This window comes from Gastrolobium bilobum, unplaced genomic scaffold, assembly GCF_033153095.1.
Source record: "Gastrolobium bilobum isolate Gb01-03AN ecotype WA unplaced genomic scaffold, APGP_CSIRO_Gbil_v1 utg9367, whole genome shotgun sequence".
NCBI classification, from domain to species: domain Eukaryota; kingdom Viridiplantae; phylum Streptophyta; class Magnoliopsida; order Fabales; family Fabaceae; genus Gastrolobium; species Gastrolobium bilobum.
In genome coordinates, this window is record NW_026897500.1 from 17,678 (window position 1) to 35,673 (window position 17,996).

The 17,996-nt window shown below is 37.9% G+C and overlaps 1 long non-coding RNA gene across 1 annotated transcript; it reads left to right on the top strand.

Annotated features, from left to right (window-relative positions):
* Positions 1–416: 416 nt before the first annotated feature.
* Positions 417–3,195, top strand: LOC133307451 (uncharacterized). The gene is made up of 4 exons (XR_009751036.1): positions 417–891; positions 993–1,070; positions 2,357–2,425; positions 3,019–3,195. It is a non-coding gene; the product is annotated as an uncharacterized LOC133307451 (long non-coding RNA).
* The last annotated feature ends 14,801 nt before the right edge of the window (positions 3,196–17,996 follow it).

Consider the following 17,996-nt stretch of genomic DNA (forward strand, 5'->3'; position numbering starts at 1 on the left):
AGGAAGGAACTTTAATTATTAGCTTGTGGATATACGAAATTACATACTTTTATACGTATGTTAATAATTAATATGTATATATATTCTATGTAATAAGTGAACCTTTCTTGAATTAATAAATAATATGTACACATATCATGGAACAAGTGAACTTAATTAATCCCTCACAAAATCTATATACTTGCCATGGATTGGTCAAAAGGTGGCCACATGGCAATTCTTATCTATCTTTAATCCACCACCCTTTTGCACCAATTAGAAGAGAGAACTCCCTTTGCATGAATTTCTATTGGCCAAGGGCAGCCCTCACCTATCTCATTCCTTTCTTGTGCGCATAGAGTAAGAAAACTAATTGGAATTGTTAGCACTTGGATTCAGATTTTGTCCAGCAATATCCTTTCCTTGATTCCCTCTTTTGGCCGCAAGTTCTTTGTGGAAAAATACAAAGAAAAATCAAAGCTGATTCACCATCATCCTTGAGTACACCCTAGGAGATACACGATAAGAATTCGGGTCAGTTCCAATTCAGAATGAGACAAAAAAAAAAAAATACCTCACACACTCTCTCTCCCTCTCACAAGACCGTAGACCAGTTAGAGAAGAACCTGAAGATTTCATGTTAATTTCCCCCTCTCTATTCCTCATTAAACCGTGAGCTACATAAGGCAACGACCATCCAGGTTTCCATTTTTCTCCCCTGCATGATTCGGTCAAATGGCAGCAGCCCAGGGAGAGCACATCATAGAGTTCATCTTCCACATTTTCTTGTTCGGCCATTACTCCTTTGGTTTTTATAAGGAACTCCGTTGCATGCAGCGACAACCCAACTCATGACAAGAAAGACTAGTATCTTTGAAGTTGTGACCCAATTTCTTTCAACTACAAGAATAAGTGAGCTTCCTCCTACTCTCTCTGTCTTTGGTTTCAGCGCATGAGCTGTGTGAGGGAACTGTTCTTTGTCGTAACTCTGTTTTAACCCTTTTGTATGGTAGGAGGCGGTGATGATGCTCCAAGTTTGGGTGACTGTTTTCTGTATCTATTTTAAGAAAAACATGGTCGCATGGAAGAAGGTACAAACCAAACTTTAAGCCTCCTCTAATCCTAAATGTTTGGCTGTAGATGTATTATAAGAAGATACATTTTTCTGCTTTTCTCGTGAGTGTTTAATTGGCTGCTACTGGTAAATTTAAGAGAGTTATATTGTGTCTTTTTGTTCTCTGTTCTGCCCTTGGACTCCCTTAAAATCAAATGCCTACAAATAAAAGTAAGTCACATGTCAAGTCCTTAATTGTTCCTTCTCGGTTTTTTTTATATACTCATGAAATGGAGTTTTAAATTGAGGAAAGTAACTATTTAATCATATAAATGTGTAACCTGCATTGATTTAAATGTGGTTTCTGTTTAAGTTATAAAATGATATGAATACGAAGTTATTAGGAGAATGAATGAGAAGCTATGACAATGGTGAGTGTCACTTTCGGCCATATAGGGAGATACGACATGAGTTGATGTCAATTGAACATTTATGTTAATGTTGAATCATTATCTTGTAATTAATAAAATTGATTAAGGAATAGGTATAATTAATGATGAGAAGGATGTAGTCTAATAGGATACGTTACATTGGATTCTCATGTAGTTTAAGGTGGTTGGCACTATGCTAAGTTATGTTATTAGTCGGAAAAATAAATAAAACTAAATAGGCAGCCTTGTATGGGGAAATCGTAGGGGGCAACATGCTAGGAGATTAAGTGACCTTGTCATATAATATAGAAATGTTATGAAATTAAAAAGTTTAAGGCCCCTAGGTGATGACTGTACAAACCGAATATGAATGTATAAGGAACCCTGGAATTTTGTTGTCACTAGCTAGCAATTGATAGTATATTTTGTTAATCGATAAATTCAGAAGCACCTAGTAATGAATAAAACCGAATTTGTGTATATTAGGAATTGTGGATTTTGATTATTCTCCTCGCTGTCTATTGGTGGAACAATCCCCATGTTAGAAAAATTAAATTAGCATAAAAGTCATGAAATCCGGTTGAATCAAGCTTTGCATGTGTTAGAACTATTTGGACAGCTCTTGTATTACCCTTCCTAATTTATGTAGAGATGTTATGTGAATGGAAAACCAAAGACACCTAATTAATGGTAAAGACAACCGAATTAAATGCTTAGGGATTTATATTAATGTTAATTGTTAATCTTTGGCAAAACTAAAGTTAAAACAGAAAATTAAATAACAGGAATGCATGGTAAATTGGTTAGAAGTCTTGTATTGAAAGCCCGGAAAGTACATGCATTTTATTAGAATAGTAGATGTGAATTCTGATTGTTGGTACCCAATGTTTAGGTGTGCTAACTTCTAAAAGTGTGGGCTGATTGGTGATGCTTTGATAAAATAAAATGTTAAAGACTCGAGGTATGTGTTAGGCGGTATTACCTAATGTGACTATTAGCTAGTGTATGAAATTGTGATGTGTTGTTCACATATGTTTAATGTTATTTTATGATGATGATATGGCAATGGTAAGAATATGAAATGATGATAATGATATGTGCATGCATTTTTACATCATGATGCATTTTTCTGTTTGGTGTGTGAACGCATTTCATTGCATTTATACACCTAAGTCATGTAAGCTTTGAAGTCTAGAATAGTTATCTACAAGATCATGTGATTGAGCACGCATCATATAGGCATCCCTCGGTACCAGGGTATGAGACACTTGGCATCCGTCCGCATAGGTCATAGTAGGATTCAATAAATGAGGGTGTCGTTGCATGGAATTCCCACTGTGTATGCACGCGCACGACGGTGCTATGAGCGTGATGAAGGCGTTATATACGCAATATGATATATGATGAAAAGGTTATATGATGAAAAGGATTTCATGTTTGAAGCGACTGTTTATATTTTGTGTCTAGTTTAATACTGTTGCATTATTGGTTTTGTTGCCACACTACTGGGATTTTTCTCACCCCTTTGGGGCTGCTATTTTTACAAAATGGCAGGAGGACGTAAAAGCTTTTGAGAACTTGGATATTTGCTGTTGGCTTCTACTGTTTTGGGCATGCTGTTATTGATGTGATATTTTATGGATGACTGTATGAAATGGAGAAGCTTTTATTACTGTGAACTATGATTTTATTATTGCATTACAATTTTATGACCAGCAAGTATTTTGGAAACAGATGTTGAAACGTTTGCGAAAAAGATTTTGACATGTTATCTAAATGCTGAGTTTTGAAAAGTTTTTGCGAGCACATTGTAAGTTGTCGTACTGGGGCTACGTACCTCCGATTTTCTTATAATTTATATGCACGCGTAGCCCCAGGTGTCTAGTTTCATTATATATAAACCTTGCAAATAAATTCTGAAAGCTCGATTTATTATGAATTTTACCAGCCAGGACGTTTGTGATATTGTCACTGCTTTATCTCTTATTTTGCGAGTTATGTTTCGAGGGGCAAACAAACTTCAAATTACTATTATTTTATATGAACGCGAAGCCCCGGATGTCTAGTGTCTAGATTACTAAGAATATTTTTTTGAATCGCTAAAGTGAATTTTATACGAATTTTTAAAGATAGCAAGGTCTGCCAGGAAAGTTATATTTTCAGTAGTTGAGAAATTTTGAAAGTATACTCTGATTTTTGTGACGAACCCGATTTCAATTATAAGTTTTTAATTGGCATTGTAAAAGTGATTTTCAGTCTCTAAAATATGATAAAAAAACTCTAATCCGCTTAGCAAACAACTCTCTTGGATGCATACAAGGGAGGGTGTTACAATGTCTTATTGTAATTTACATACAGACGATATTTTATGAAATTGATTAAGTAATCAAGTTGGTAATTGATAATGACGTCATAATTGGAAAAGAAAAAGATATTCCGCAATTTTTAATTAAGCGCAGCTTAATACGATAGTATGATAACATTACCGGGTATACACGGAATGTTACACTATGCAAGCTGAGTTAGATGCGATTAGAGAGGCTAATCAGGCTATGATGGACACCATGCGAGACACAAATCGGAAGGTCACTGAGGACGTATTAGAGGCAAACTGACTGGCGAATATAACCAGGAAAACTGACTGGCGAATATAACCAGGATACGAGTTATGTTGGAGGAGATGAGGACCGGTCGTAATGATGGTCAGCATTCGCCACTGCCACGACCACTACCACCGCCTCCATTCCATCACCGGGAATGGAATGGAAATAAGGGACATATGTTCAGGAGGACATCAGACAGAGAACTGTTGAGAGCATGAGTCACCCATTCAATATGATCTAGCCATACTACGAGCCGATTGAGGAACAGGAGACAAGAGAACATAGGCTGAATGCTTTTCGTAAGCATAATCAGCCTTGATTCGATGAAGTCTATGATCTTATCGTTGTAGCTATATGGCTTCAAGCACTTGATAATATTTTTCGAGTAATGGAGTGTATAGATCCGCAGAAGTTGTTGTTTGCCACCTACATGCTTGAAGGTGATGCACATGAGTGATGGACTAACACCTCTCACGGTTATGAGATGCAGGGCTAGATTATGACTTTAGCCATTATTTGAGGAGCTGTTCTTGGGGAATATTTTCCGTATAATGTGAGAGAGCATAAGCAGGGAGAGTTTGAGCACCTAGTGCAAGGGTCTTTGATTGTGGATAAGTACCTGGCTAGATTCAATGAGTTAGCCAAATTTGCTACTTTTAGATTAGCAATGCCTACACATAAGTTCCTAGCTTCTAAGTTCTGCAGAGGCCTACATTAGGAGATAGCTGAGAGGATTGCTGGAGCTGCATCCAGAGACTTTGGCACTTTGATCCAGTAGTATCGTGACATAGAGGATGTCTATGTAATCAACAAGGCAAAGAGAATTAAAGAGTCTGAGGCAAAAGGAGTTAGTTGTTCCTCTCAAGGAAGGGAAAAGAGGTATGATGGGAAAGGTAAAGGGAAGCAACTACATGTCATACAATAGCTCGACAAGTTAAAGAGAACTTTCGCTTAGCAGGGGAGCTCGATGAGGCCACCCATCATTCCTAGATGCACCGGTTGTGGAAATTACACGTTGGACCTTGTTCCACCAGCCAGATTATTTGCTTTAAGTGTGGTAAGGAGGACCACTATTCCAAAGACTGTCGCCCACCTATTGCTAGAGCCACAGTCATCCAAGTCGTTCCACTTCAGATGGTTCCTGCACCACCAGTGATCGGTCGAGTTTACACTTGGGACCGTTAGCGGTCCGATAGAGCTCCAAACCTCGTGAGAGCTGTAGTTTACATTGGTGGATGTGGCATTGATGAGTTGTTTGACTCTGAGGCTGCGCATTCATGTATTGGGAGTCCGATTATTGTGGGACTAAACTTGCCCATATTTGAGCTTTCTCCATCTCTGATGGTTACTACCACTACGGGGGAGAAATGCGACGCTTCATCTATTTATCGGGATGTGGTATTTCAGTTGGATGGTCGAGACTGCTTAGCAGATATCATTTGTCTATTCATGGTCAACCTTAAGATTATTTTGTTACGGACAGGCTGTTGAGAAATTGTGTGTTGGATTGTTGTGATCGCATAATATGTAGTATGAATTATGTTTTATATAATGAATGTTGTAATGAAGTGTTTGATAATATAATCTGAGGAACTAGGTCTGAAGAGGTTGCCTCTAAGGAGTTTGTTTGGATACTCAGTTGATGTGTGATACATTAGTGGTCCTTATGTACGAGGTGCTAGGAGGCTGATATGCCTACTAGTTCTTTGGCCAATAATCTATGTCACGGGCTTTCCTTTGGGAATTGGATCCTAAGAGTGTTGACTCTTGGAAGTCCCATGAGGGCACCGATTTGAGTGTGACTTGAAAGAAAATGGCCTTAAAGGCCGTAGGCATGTGAGGAGGAAAACAAAATTTTTCAAAAGCGGAAACACACATGCCAATCAAGATATGTACTTTAGGACGTAATGATATACCTTGTTCGTGATTAAAACTCCAAGGTGATCAATGTAAGGTTTGAAAGGGTTCAAACCCTCTGATATTGATCCACACCATCCTACGTCAAGATGCAAGAACCCTTCTTGAAAAGCCACCAATTAAACACCACAAAGAAGGCTGGCTAGGCGTTCAATAGATGAAGGAGGAGGCAAGGTTAATGTGTTTAGATGAGTGAAATTTTCAGCTTAAAACTTCACAAAAGTGGCACACGGAATTGATGAGAAGTGGCTAGGATATTCTTCAAAACTCTCTTAAGAAAAGCCTAACAAAATGATGACCAAAGGAGATGAGAGAGTCTAAGCATTCAAGTCAGATTTTTCACTTAAAAATCTAATCAAAGTGGCGCACACCAAGGGAGAAAAAGGTGGAGTTGTTGCAATTCAAATTTTCCCAACAACCTATCTTTTAATCCTCATGAGACTAGGTCTAAACCTTGTCAAAATTCTGACCTAATGACTATCATATGGCCAGCCATATGGTGCGCCCCTTTGGTCCACAATGCAGTCCAAATACATTGAGTAGTTGCATTCAAATTTGAACTAACTTACTCACTTATTCTCTCAACCAACCAAATCTGATTTGGAGCTTATTTGGTTGACTAAATGACACTCATGACAACCCAAATCAGCGTCCCAAATAAACTTGGATGATGCTCAAATATCTCCTCTTGATACTAGGGATTTGTTCCAACAAGATCTTATCTTATCCTTTTGTTATGAAACAACTTTTAATAGTCAATTCAAATTCGAATTCAAACATTTAAATTCAAACATTTAAATTCAAAATTCAAATTCAAAATTTAAATTATAAATTTAAATATTTGATAATTAATTTAACTAATTAAATTAATTAATAATGTCTTGGACCATCCAAGCCCATTACAATTACCATGCGCCCTTTCCCTCTTAGGTAGGCTTCCAAACTTCTTCTTGGGCTAACAACCTTTATTAGGCCCAATACCTTTAATGCTATATCATCAAGACAATAAGGTGTTAGTGTGTGACCCATTAGGCCCAACATAGCCACTGACATAAATGGACTTGGGCCCAACAAGCCCACAACCCATTTAATGACAACACAGAGCACTAACAATGCTTTGTTGCCCCAGAGATAGTTAGGTTAATGACATGATCATCCTATTACATATATTTGGTTACCGTATGTATTTCCTTTCGTCTCGGTTACCTTCCTTTTAAACGTAGGGTGAGGAAATGTATCAACCTTTGCGGTTTAGGGTAAGCTTTAATTCGAAATAGGGAATCTTCAATTTACTGACTCTAAAGGCAGATCATCTCATGATCTCCTTTACTATGCATAGATTTTCGAGTCCTGTAAATGTCATCCCTATTTTCTCCGGTTTACAGATAACCTAATCCCTCACAGAGATTTGACGAATTCCTTCAGCTTATCACCCTAAGCCTGTGCTCTTTCAGGACATGCCCAAAAGTATACCTATGAGTCTCCATGTTTCAGGCAGACGAGGTATACAATCAAAACAAGCCTTCTAGAACACATTCTAGGTGACAACTTATGGTCTAAGGAAAGACATACCCAAATATTAAGAGACTGCTCTAATGATACTATTTGTGAGATTTCCTCATAGAGTCTCTTTGTGGGTCTGTTCAGTGCGAGCTATACCCTTATAGGTCCACCCACGACTTTAGCTAAGACATCTCCACATCTGTAGCTCATGAGGTCTTTACCTTGTATCCAAATACAAGTAGATAAGTCGTGCTAGTCTTACCCGAGATTACTGATCCACATTCTCAGTGTCTCTAGACTAAGAACATAAAATTAAGAATAAACATCTGGTATCCTTGAATCCTCATGATCGTGATCTCATCACAGATACTCAAGAGATACCTATTCTATTCCAATGGGTTTATCCAGTTACTCATATAATATTAATAATATCGAGACAAAATATGAAACAGGATAAAGAGTGCTTATATTTATTTGTGAAAAAAATAAAAGGTCCATATATGTCCTAATCTAATCAAAAGATTGTCTCTAGGACATCCATATACTAACAAGCTCCCACTTGGCCTAGAGCCAATCTGACCTAAGTCGTATACGCAAAGCCTCATAATGACTATCATGTTTTCTCTGAGAAACAGCCTTCTTAAGAGAATCGGCTAGGTTGTCATCAGTGGGAACATAATCAATCTTTACATCCATCCTATCAATGATTTCTCTAATCAGATGATATCTGCGGAGCACGTGTTTAGATCTTTGATGAGACCTAGGTTCCTTTGACTGCGCAATGGCTCCTTTGTTGTCGCAAAGCAATTGTATGGGCTCATCCACGCTTGGAACCACCCTTAGTTCAGATATGAACTTCTTGATCCACACGGCCTCCTTAGCCGCTTCTGAAGCAGCTATGTATTCAGCTTCTGTCTTTGAATCTCCCGTAGTCTCTTGCTTGGAACTCTTCCAAGACACAGCCCCACCATTTAAGGTGAATACGAATCCTGACTGTGACTTGCAGTCATCTTTGTCACTCTGAAAGCTGGCATCAGTGAATCCTTTCACTGAAAGCTCATCAACCCCACCATAGACCAGAAACGCATCCTTAGTTCTTCTCAAGTACTTAAGGATGGTCTTGACTGCTGTCCAGTGACCTTCTCTAGGGTCTAACTGGTATCTGCTCGTAATGCTCAAAGCATATTTGACATCTGGTCTCGTACATATCATGGCATACATGATGGATCCAATAGCCGAAGCGTATGGAATTCCACTCATGCGATCCTTCTCAGGCTGTGACTTAGGACACAAAGCCTTGGAAAGATGTACCACATGACTGACGGAAAGAAAACCCCTTTTTTGACCCTTCCATGCTAAACCTCTTTAGCATCTTGTCAACATATGTGGATTGAGATAAACCCAACAACCTCTTAGATCTATCTCTATAGATCTTTATACTAAGTATAAAGGACGCTTCTCCCAAATCCTTCATGGTGAAGCTTTTTGAAAGCCAGTCTTTCATTGTTTGTAATGTGGGGATGTCATTTCCTATAAATAATATGTCATCTACATAAAGTACCAAGAAAATGACATTACTCCCACTAACCTTCTTGTAAACACAAGGTTCATCCACGTTCTTGATGAAATCGTTACTCCTGACGACTTCATCAAAACGAATATTCCAACTCCTTGACTTTGACGATATCCTTTCGCAACCAACCTATCTTTGTAGGTTTGAACGTTGCCATTTGCATCAGTCTTTCTTTTAAAGACCCATTTATTACCGATAGGAACTATTCTTGCGGTTTAGGAACCAAGGTATGTACCTTGTTTTGATGCATCGAATCTATTTCAGATTCCATGGCTTCAAGCCATTTAGAGGAGTCAACATCCTTGACCGCCTCCTCATAGTTACTAGGTTCATCATCCTCGATGGTTTGTTGATTCTCAATCACAAGCCCATACCTCTCAGGTGGATAGATGACCCTAGTAGACCTACGGAGTTGTGTGTTTACTTCTCCATTGGAGAACGTCGCCTGCGGAGCAGACTCGGGTTGCTCAATCTGTTCTTGTGGTCCTTGAACTTCTTCAAGATCAATCTTACTCCCACTGGCTCCTTGAGAGATCAAATCCTTCTCAAGGAACTCAGCATTCTTGGACACAAACACCTTGTGTTCATCCATGGAGTAAAAGTAGTATCCCTTAGTACCTTTGGGATACCCCACAAATAGACATTTAGTACTCTTAGCACTAAGCTTGTCTGATGCCAACGCTTTGACATATGCTGGCGATCCCCATACCCTGAGGTAACTCAGGTTGGGTCTCTTACCATTCCATATCTCATATGGTGTGGTCTGAACAGATTTAGACGGTACCCTATTTAGAAGGTTTTTCGTCGTGTCGAAGTCATATCCCCAAAACGATTTTGGAAGTTGAGTCTCACTCATCATAGACCTGACCATGTCTAACAAGGTCCTGTTTCTCCTTTCGGAGACACCATTTTGGTGTGGTGTGTAAGGTGCAGTAAACTACGAGAGAATTCCATTTTCTCTTAGATAATTTGGAAACTCATGGATTAGATATTCATCACCACGATCTGATCGCAATGTCTTAATCATCATGCCACATTGTTTCTCTACTTCATTCCTAAACTCTTTGAATTTTTCAAATGTTTCGGATTTATATCTCATTAGGTACACATACCCAAATCTTGATTTATCATCTCTAAAGGTAATGAAATAGGAGTATCCTCCTCTAGCCTCTATAGACATTGTGCCACATACATCAGAGTGAATGAGTTCTATTAACTCACTAGCCATATGACTCTCAAGCCTTTTGGGCTTGTGACGAGTCATTTTTCTAGCTAGACAAGATTCACATTGTCCATAGGATTCCAAATCCATGGAATATAGGTATCCATTTGCATGCATCCTAGACAATCTTGTTTCGTTTATGTGCCCTAGTCTACATTGCCAAAGATAAGATTGATTATCTGTCCTAGGTTGTTTCACATCTACATTGAGCACTTCAGTTCCTATTTCCAAAACATATAAGCCATTTATTAAAGAAGCAGTACCAAAAACAATATCATTCGAAATGATAGAAAATGTACCATCCCTAATAGTGAAAGCAAAACCATCTTGTTCTAAACAAGAAATAGAAATAATGTTTCTAGAAATGCTAGGAACATAAAGACAATTATTCAAATGCAATAAAAGGCCCGTGGGCAAAATGAGGTCGGTATCTCTAACAGCATAAGCAGCAACTCTTGCTCCATTACCAACACAGAGGTCCACCTCGTTCTTCTCCAATCTTCTAGGGCTCCTAAGCACCTGCAACACATTGCAGATATGAGAACCACAACCAGTATCCAATACCCATGAAGTCGGATTAGCGTAAGAATAATTTATCTCAATCATGTAAATACCTGAGGTAGAAGCATCACCATGCTTGTTGTCCTTCACACTCTTCAGGTAGTCTGGACAATTCCTCTTCCAATGGCCATTCTTTCCATAATGGAAGCACACAACATCGCTTTTGTCCTTGGGTGCACTCTTACCTTTCTTTTTGCCTTTCTTCTTATTGGGTTTTCCTTTGGGCTTAAGGGAGTTTCCTTTTGCAGGCTTCTTGCCCTTACCCTTGGCCTTTTTAGGCCTACCAATCAGATGAGCTTGTGTCTTATCCTTCTTGATAGAACTTCAACAGTTGTTAACATACTTAACAACTCTGGCAAGCTCATAAGCATCCCATGCAAGTTGTAATTCATAATGAATTCACTGAAAGAAGGAGGAAGTGATGATAGAACTAAGTCATTAATTAATTCAGCATCCATTATGAAGCCTAGACCCTCTAGCTTCTCAATGAGCGCTATCATCTTCAGGACATGGCGGTTAAAAGACATGCCTTCAGTCATCTTGCATAGGAACAATTCCTTAAAGGTCTCATACCTCTCATGCTTATCCTTCTTATCATACAACTCCTTGAGATGAAGGACAATAGAGGGGGCATCCATATGCTCGTGCTGTTTCTGCAGCTCGTGTGACATGGATGCCAGCATGATGCAACAAGCCAACACATTATCATCCATGTGTTGCTTATGGGCCATGAATTCAAATTTTGCGAACCCATCTTCCCCTTTTTAGGCGCAATAGGTAAAGTAGTGTCAAGGACATAAGCAACTTTTTCGGCCCGCAGAACATTTCTGACGTTCCGATACCAGTCCATAAATTTAGGAACGGTTAATTTGTTCGTATCGATATTGAGCGCAGTGACAGTGGATTAGTCATACTAAAAACTGAAAAATGTAAAGATAGATTAATTAATATATATTGTCGTGTAATAAGAGCAAATTATTAAATAATATGCCCCTCCCACTATTTTATCTAAGTCAACAACCCTTAAACTTTGACTTAGGGTTGTTGTACTTTTAGATTTTACCTTAGTGGGATTTTAAGAGTGCGATTAATTATTTTAACCCTCTTCTGAGACCGCAAGATTAAATTAAATAATGGGTTAATCTTTATCAACAGTATCTCATACCCTCTCTTAACATTAGGTTGACAACTCTTTGTCACTTAGTGGTGCATCTCATGCAACCAACCTAGCACTATTACCCTAAGCACATGAGCCCGGCTGAGCCTGCAACGCATGTTCTAAGTTAAGCACTAACCAGCACCCTAAGTGTCTAACACTTCTAATACTACTCTTAATCAATGAAACAGTGGGTCCCAACTGAGTTGTGGAGCACCACTATTTAGAGGAGGTTTGAGTAATATTGGTGGTGGGAGGTAATCATGCACTTAATAATTAATTCCTTTAAGCGTTCCTTTTATTTAGGGTTTACTAAGTCTCATCAAACACATATGTATTATTATCGTGCTAGTCGTAACCTATGTCAAACATCTATCGGATTACACTAGTCGAAATTGGACGTGCACGATAATACATACAAACACAATTTGTCCAATTCATGCATACTAGTCGTTTAAAAACATAAAAGCATATATCCGTGATACACTATCTCATGCATACTAGTCGTTTAAAAACATACAAGCATACAAAACAATTTTATTTGAGACGGTCATGGTGCTCGTTTATTCGTCTATCTTGCTTCTTAAGCCACGGCTCCTTGTCGTCTAAACGCCACTAGCTTAATTCTCTAATTACAAAATAATTAAAGAAACTCCAAAAACATCGTTGGAGGGACAAATGAATATACAAAATTTAAAATTCAAATTTACACCTTTAATTTAAAATTCAACTATAAGCTTGAGAAGTATATATTTGAGTAGGCTAGGGTTTCGGCCATATAGGGTTTAATATGGTTGGAAAGTAAGTTAATTAATAATTAACCCTAGAGACTTATTTGATATGTGATTCAAATTGGTTTAAGAGGTTAAGTCTAGAAATGGGGGTATTTTGATGTGGACTTAACATTATGTGATCAAATGTCAAAGTATAGGTTTTTAGGTTTGACTTGTGTTATGCGCATGAATTGTCAAGGATGTAATGTGGAGTTGACAAGATATAGTCTTGTGATATATTTGGATGTGTGAAAGTCAAATCTGACATAAATTTGGATAACAGGTGTGAATCAGGGATACAGTGATTCTTGATCAAAGTTCTGAGGATTTGACCTAGTTTCTTGTGTTTCAAGTAAGCGTGTTGTAGGAGCTACAAGAGGTAGCTCTTGCTTTAGGAGGATTCTTCTCCTTTGTTTGCTCTACCAAGATTTCATGATCTTGGTGGTATATCTGTATGTTTGTGTTTGTTATAGATGAATATATAGTATAGTTTCATTCATATATATAACACCTCGCAATTCTAAATTAAATATTAAAATATTAAATGAGGATTAAAGGGAAGGATTAGTGAAAATCCTGAAGATTAGGCCAAAATACAAAGAAAGGGCAAAACAGTAATTAGCCAACACGCAACCCTAGGAAGAGGAAAATTGAGTAGAAGGTCTCAGATAATAAAAATAACCCTGTAAATCGATTCAAAACGAAAAATTGAGTTGTTAGGCAAGTTTCTGAAAATTCGGTGAATAGTGTTTTTACCGGGTAAAAATATCACGGTACAGTTGCACCGTAAAACGTGTCGAATGAATTTTGAGCTCTAGGTTTGGATATAAGCTATAAATGATACATAGGACTAGGAAATATGATTTCTGGTGAAAATTGATGGAAATTAGCGTGTTTGGGGAAGCGTGCCCACGACGCGCATAACAGCTTAAAACTGCGATTTCTCCGAACGACCGGAAAACTCCGGATTCATCTGATCAAGGGCACTTAAGGGACAATAGTTAATGTTAAAATTTAGAGTTCCTAAATAGTTTATGAACTAGTGGAAGTTTAGTGGTGAATTTAAGTGAGTTTAAATGAGGTGGCACTTGTGGGGCCCACCCTCACTTAAGTGACTTATGAGCACACGTGAAAAAAATCAGATTTTTGGATCATCTTCCTCCTTCCTCCTTTCAAATTCCGTGGCCCTCCATTGTTGGTGAAAAAGAAAAGCTTGAAAACTTCAAACCAACATAACTTGAGTTCTAGAGCATGGATTAGAGTGATTCCAAAGCCAAACTTGTGTAAAATCTTGAGAGGAACACATTGCTATCCTTAGTTTTGCATGGGGATCATTGTAGAGAGGGATCATTGGCCAAAAAGGTGACGGTTTTGATGAAGATTTTGATGTTTTTGGAGTTGATTGATCCTCCATTGCTGGGTATTGTGTGGAGGAGTCCTAGGCCTTGATTGTGGGTAAGTTTCTACACTTTTAATTGGTTGATTCATTGGATTTAATTTCATGAACCCTAAGCTTGTTCTTGGTTGATTGATGTGTTTAGAGAACTCAAATGGAAAATATTTGTACATGAATATGTCTTAGAATGATGTGTAGTATCCATAAATGCAATAAAAGTTATTGATGAAAAATGTGAACTTTTAACTTAGAAAATTTTGAGGATGTCATGACTTTGGATTTGAAATTGTTGTGAGGATTGGATAATGGGATTGTGGTATGGTTGTATGATGATATAATAGGATTGTATGAGGTGTGGAGTGGTTAAAATTGAGGGAAATTCCTTGGATGTATACCATTGTACAATTCGGCCATTTAGAGAAAATTAGGGATTTGATGTTGTTGACATTGCTTGGATGATGTATCATGTGTTAAATGGTAATTAGATGGGTTGTGTGGTGGTTGGAAGGTTGGAGAATCAATGAAAAATAATTGATGGTGTTGAGAGTTATAAAAGAACCTAGAGCAAAATATTAGGCAAAACGACGTTTAGAATCACGTAAAATAAAAAGTGGCACTTGATATGGCCTTTTGGTAACCTAAGGATGCCTAAGAAAATGAGAAAGAAAATTTAGACAAATAAAATGTGAAATAACACATGTTTGGCCGAACCTACAAGGTGTAGGGGAGGTTTTTGACATTTTTCATATTCTGATAGAATTGTTGTATACTGATGATTCATACATGGTTGTTGTAGGTTGTCGTACGATGATTTGAACCCCGAACCGTGAGTCGGTGGATTGCCCTTGGTCCTAGACCAAGTGGGATTGAGGTAAGTGATTGGAACAATGCTTGTGTAATTTGTAACTTGCATGTGTTCGTATGAGTTTTAAGTGATTGGGAATGTCCTCTGTGTAGGCATTTCTGTTGAGTAACGAGCTCGGAGAATATACTGCTTTGGAGCTAAGTGGAAAGGCTTATTAAGGTAACCTCTTGGTACTGGGGCTTGATCCCCTTTTGTGTTCCACCATGCCCGTTGAGGGTGATGGTAGGAAATGTATGTAAGTAATGTAGAATAACATGATCATGCATTTAGTATGTATGTTGGTACATAGGTACCGAGTCTCTGGCAAGTAGATAGTTTTCCTTCGGGCATTTCGGACTTCCACTGGATAGGTCTCCGAGAGGGAGTTCCAGTTGACCTAGGGTCGTGGTGTATGATCCGGATAGGAGCACACTAGGAAGTCTCGGGTGTATATGGATGGGAGGGGTACCTTGGTTGGATTTTCTTGGAACAAGCCTTGGATGAGACCCGTAGGCTTATATGCCGAGCCATTAGGCAGGACGTTGCGTGGTATTGGTAGCGACCATTCCAGCTTCGTCGTATTTTATATCCCTATGTTCCCCGGTTTCTCTAAATCCCTTGCTATATCCCATTTTCAAGATGTTGTTTTATATTATTTATATGCATCGAAGTGAGTCATTGGGCGGAGTTACCTTCGGAACCTCTGGGTTACTGAGATATATTCGTATATCTCACCCCGTCTTGGGGGCTTTATTTCAGGAGGTAGCAGTGGTATAGGAGCGGCGGGCAAGAAGCCCGTAGGATGAGTCGTTGGAGGACTTTATATATTTTTCATTTTGATGGCCATTGGGCCTAGGCTAGACTTAGGGCATTTATGTCATATTTGTTCATGCTATTTTGCCTAAGTCTAGATACATGTGGTTTATGACATTTGGAGATTTATGAATTATGTTGTTATTGGGATAATTGTAAGTATTGTAATTTGGATCTTGTGTAATGTGAAATATATGTAATATGATGAAAGGGCAATAGGCCTATTTTAGGATTATGATTATGTGTATGATTAGCAAATTCATGCAATTGGACTTTGATGATTGAAACGTATTAAGTATTAATGAAGAAAGCAATGTGATACGTATTATTATATAAGTAAAATAAACTGTGATGGGTTGTAAGTGCCCCAAGGCATTGTTGGTCCTTGTGTGTGCCACCCAATGATTATTAGGTACATTTGATATCCTAGATCACATTAGCAAATTTGGGGATTTTTGTAAAAACAAAGGAAACTCTGGCGAAATTTCTAGAAATTGGCATAATTTAGGTAAACTTCGGGAGAGCATATCTTCCTCCACAGAGGTTCGATAGAGACGTGCTATATGCCATTTTGAATCTTGAGATGTACTTTATTTTGTGGTAGAATTTGGTAAATATCTGGGTTGAAATCCGGCCTGTAGAAGGCTCAGAGTCCAGACTGCCCATTTGCTCACTGCACATGTGGCAGTTCTGGACCGATTTTAGGAAATTTATTCCCGCTTCATTTCTTAGTCAAATTAAGTGTATGATATTTCAAATTGAAGTTTGAGGTGCTAGTATGTTGTATAAAAATATGAGAGCAATTGGTTGAGTGGATATTGTGCAGTAATTCGTAGAGTGAGTGATGTTTGGAGTTGTTTTGGGGTTGGTTGGCAGTTTTGCTTGTCCAAATTCAAACAGCGATATCCGGAGCAAACGAGTTCTAAATAAATTGTGTGATAGCTTCCTAGAGAGGTATCTGAGTGTAGAATAACATATCAAAAGATGGGAGGTTTTTAGAGTGCAGCTTATCCGTAAAAAATTAAAGACCGAACCATGTTCGGATAGGTAGAAAATGTAAAATTGAGAAATTAGCTATGTGGGTTTATGAGAACCCCTTAATGACTTGTAGTAAGTAAAATAAGGTATAAAATTAGTTTAAAAAATTATTCCGCAAGAATTTACAGTTACGGTCACAGCTTTTAATTATTACGCTTTTTATTATATTAAATACTCGCGTAATAACGGAAAAAGTTTATTCGCATTTTTATAAATGAATTGTTGTGATTGTAACTGCGCTTAATATCATAATTAATGTTAACAATACCGGTGTACAATGGGCTGTTACAATATAGGTGATAACATGATTTGGTGTGATATGAGTTGTGATAATATATATTTAGTAGTTCTTGGCCAACGAACGAATCAGATATAGCTATGAGTACTCATATTAACGGTTGGTATAACACCTCGTAATTCTAAATTATATATATTAAAATATTAAATGAGGATTAAGGGGAATGATTAGTGAAAATCCTGAAAATTAGGCCAAAATACAAAGAAAGAGCAAAACAGTAATTAGCCAACAAGCAACCCTAGGAAGATAAAAATTGAGTATAAGGCCTCAGATGATAAAAATAACCCTGGAAATGGATTCAGAACGAAAAATTGAGTGCTAGGCAAGTTTCAAAAAATTCAATGAATAGTGTTTTTACCGGTTAAAAATATTGCGGTACGATTGCACCGTAAAACGTGCCGATTGAGTTTTGAGCTCTAGGTCTTGAATACAAGTTATAAATGATTTATAGAACTAGGAAATATGATTTCTGATGAAATTCGACGGAAATTAGTAAGTTTGGGGAAGCGTGCCAATGGCGCGCGCAACAGCTTAAAACAACATTTTCTCCGAACGACCGGAAAACTCCAGATTCATCTGATCAAGGGTAATTAATGGACTTTGTTGAATGTTAAATTTTTTATTTAATGGATAATTCATGAATTAAGTGGTGATTAATGAGTTAAATGAATTGTTTAAGTGGTATTTCGTCTTATTAGAGCCTACGTGACAATTCAAGTCACTTAAGCATTTTCCCTTGCACTTTCTCTCTCCTAGAAGCACTTCCTCGCACGTGAAAACAGCACCAAAATGCAGCCACCATGAAAGGAAAGGGAAGCTCCTTGTTTCCTTGATT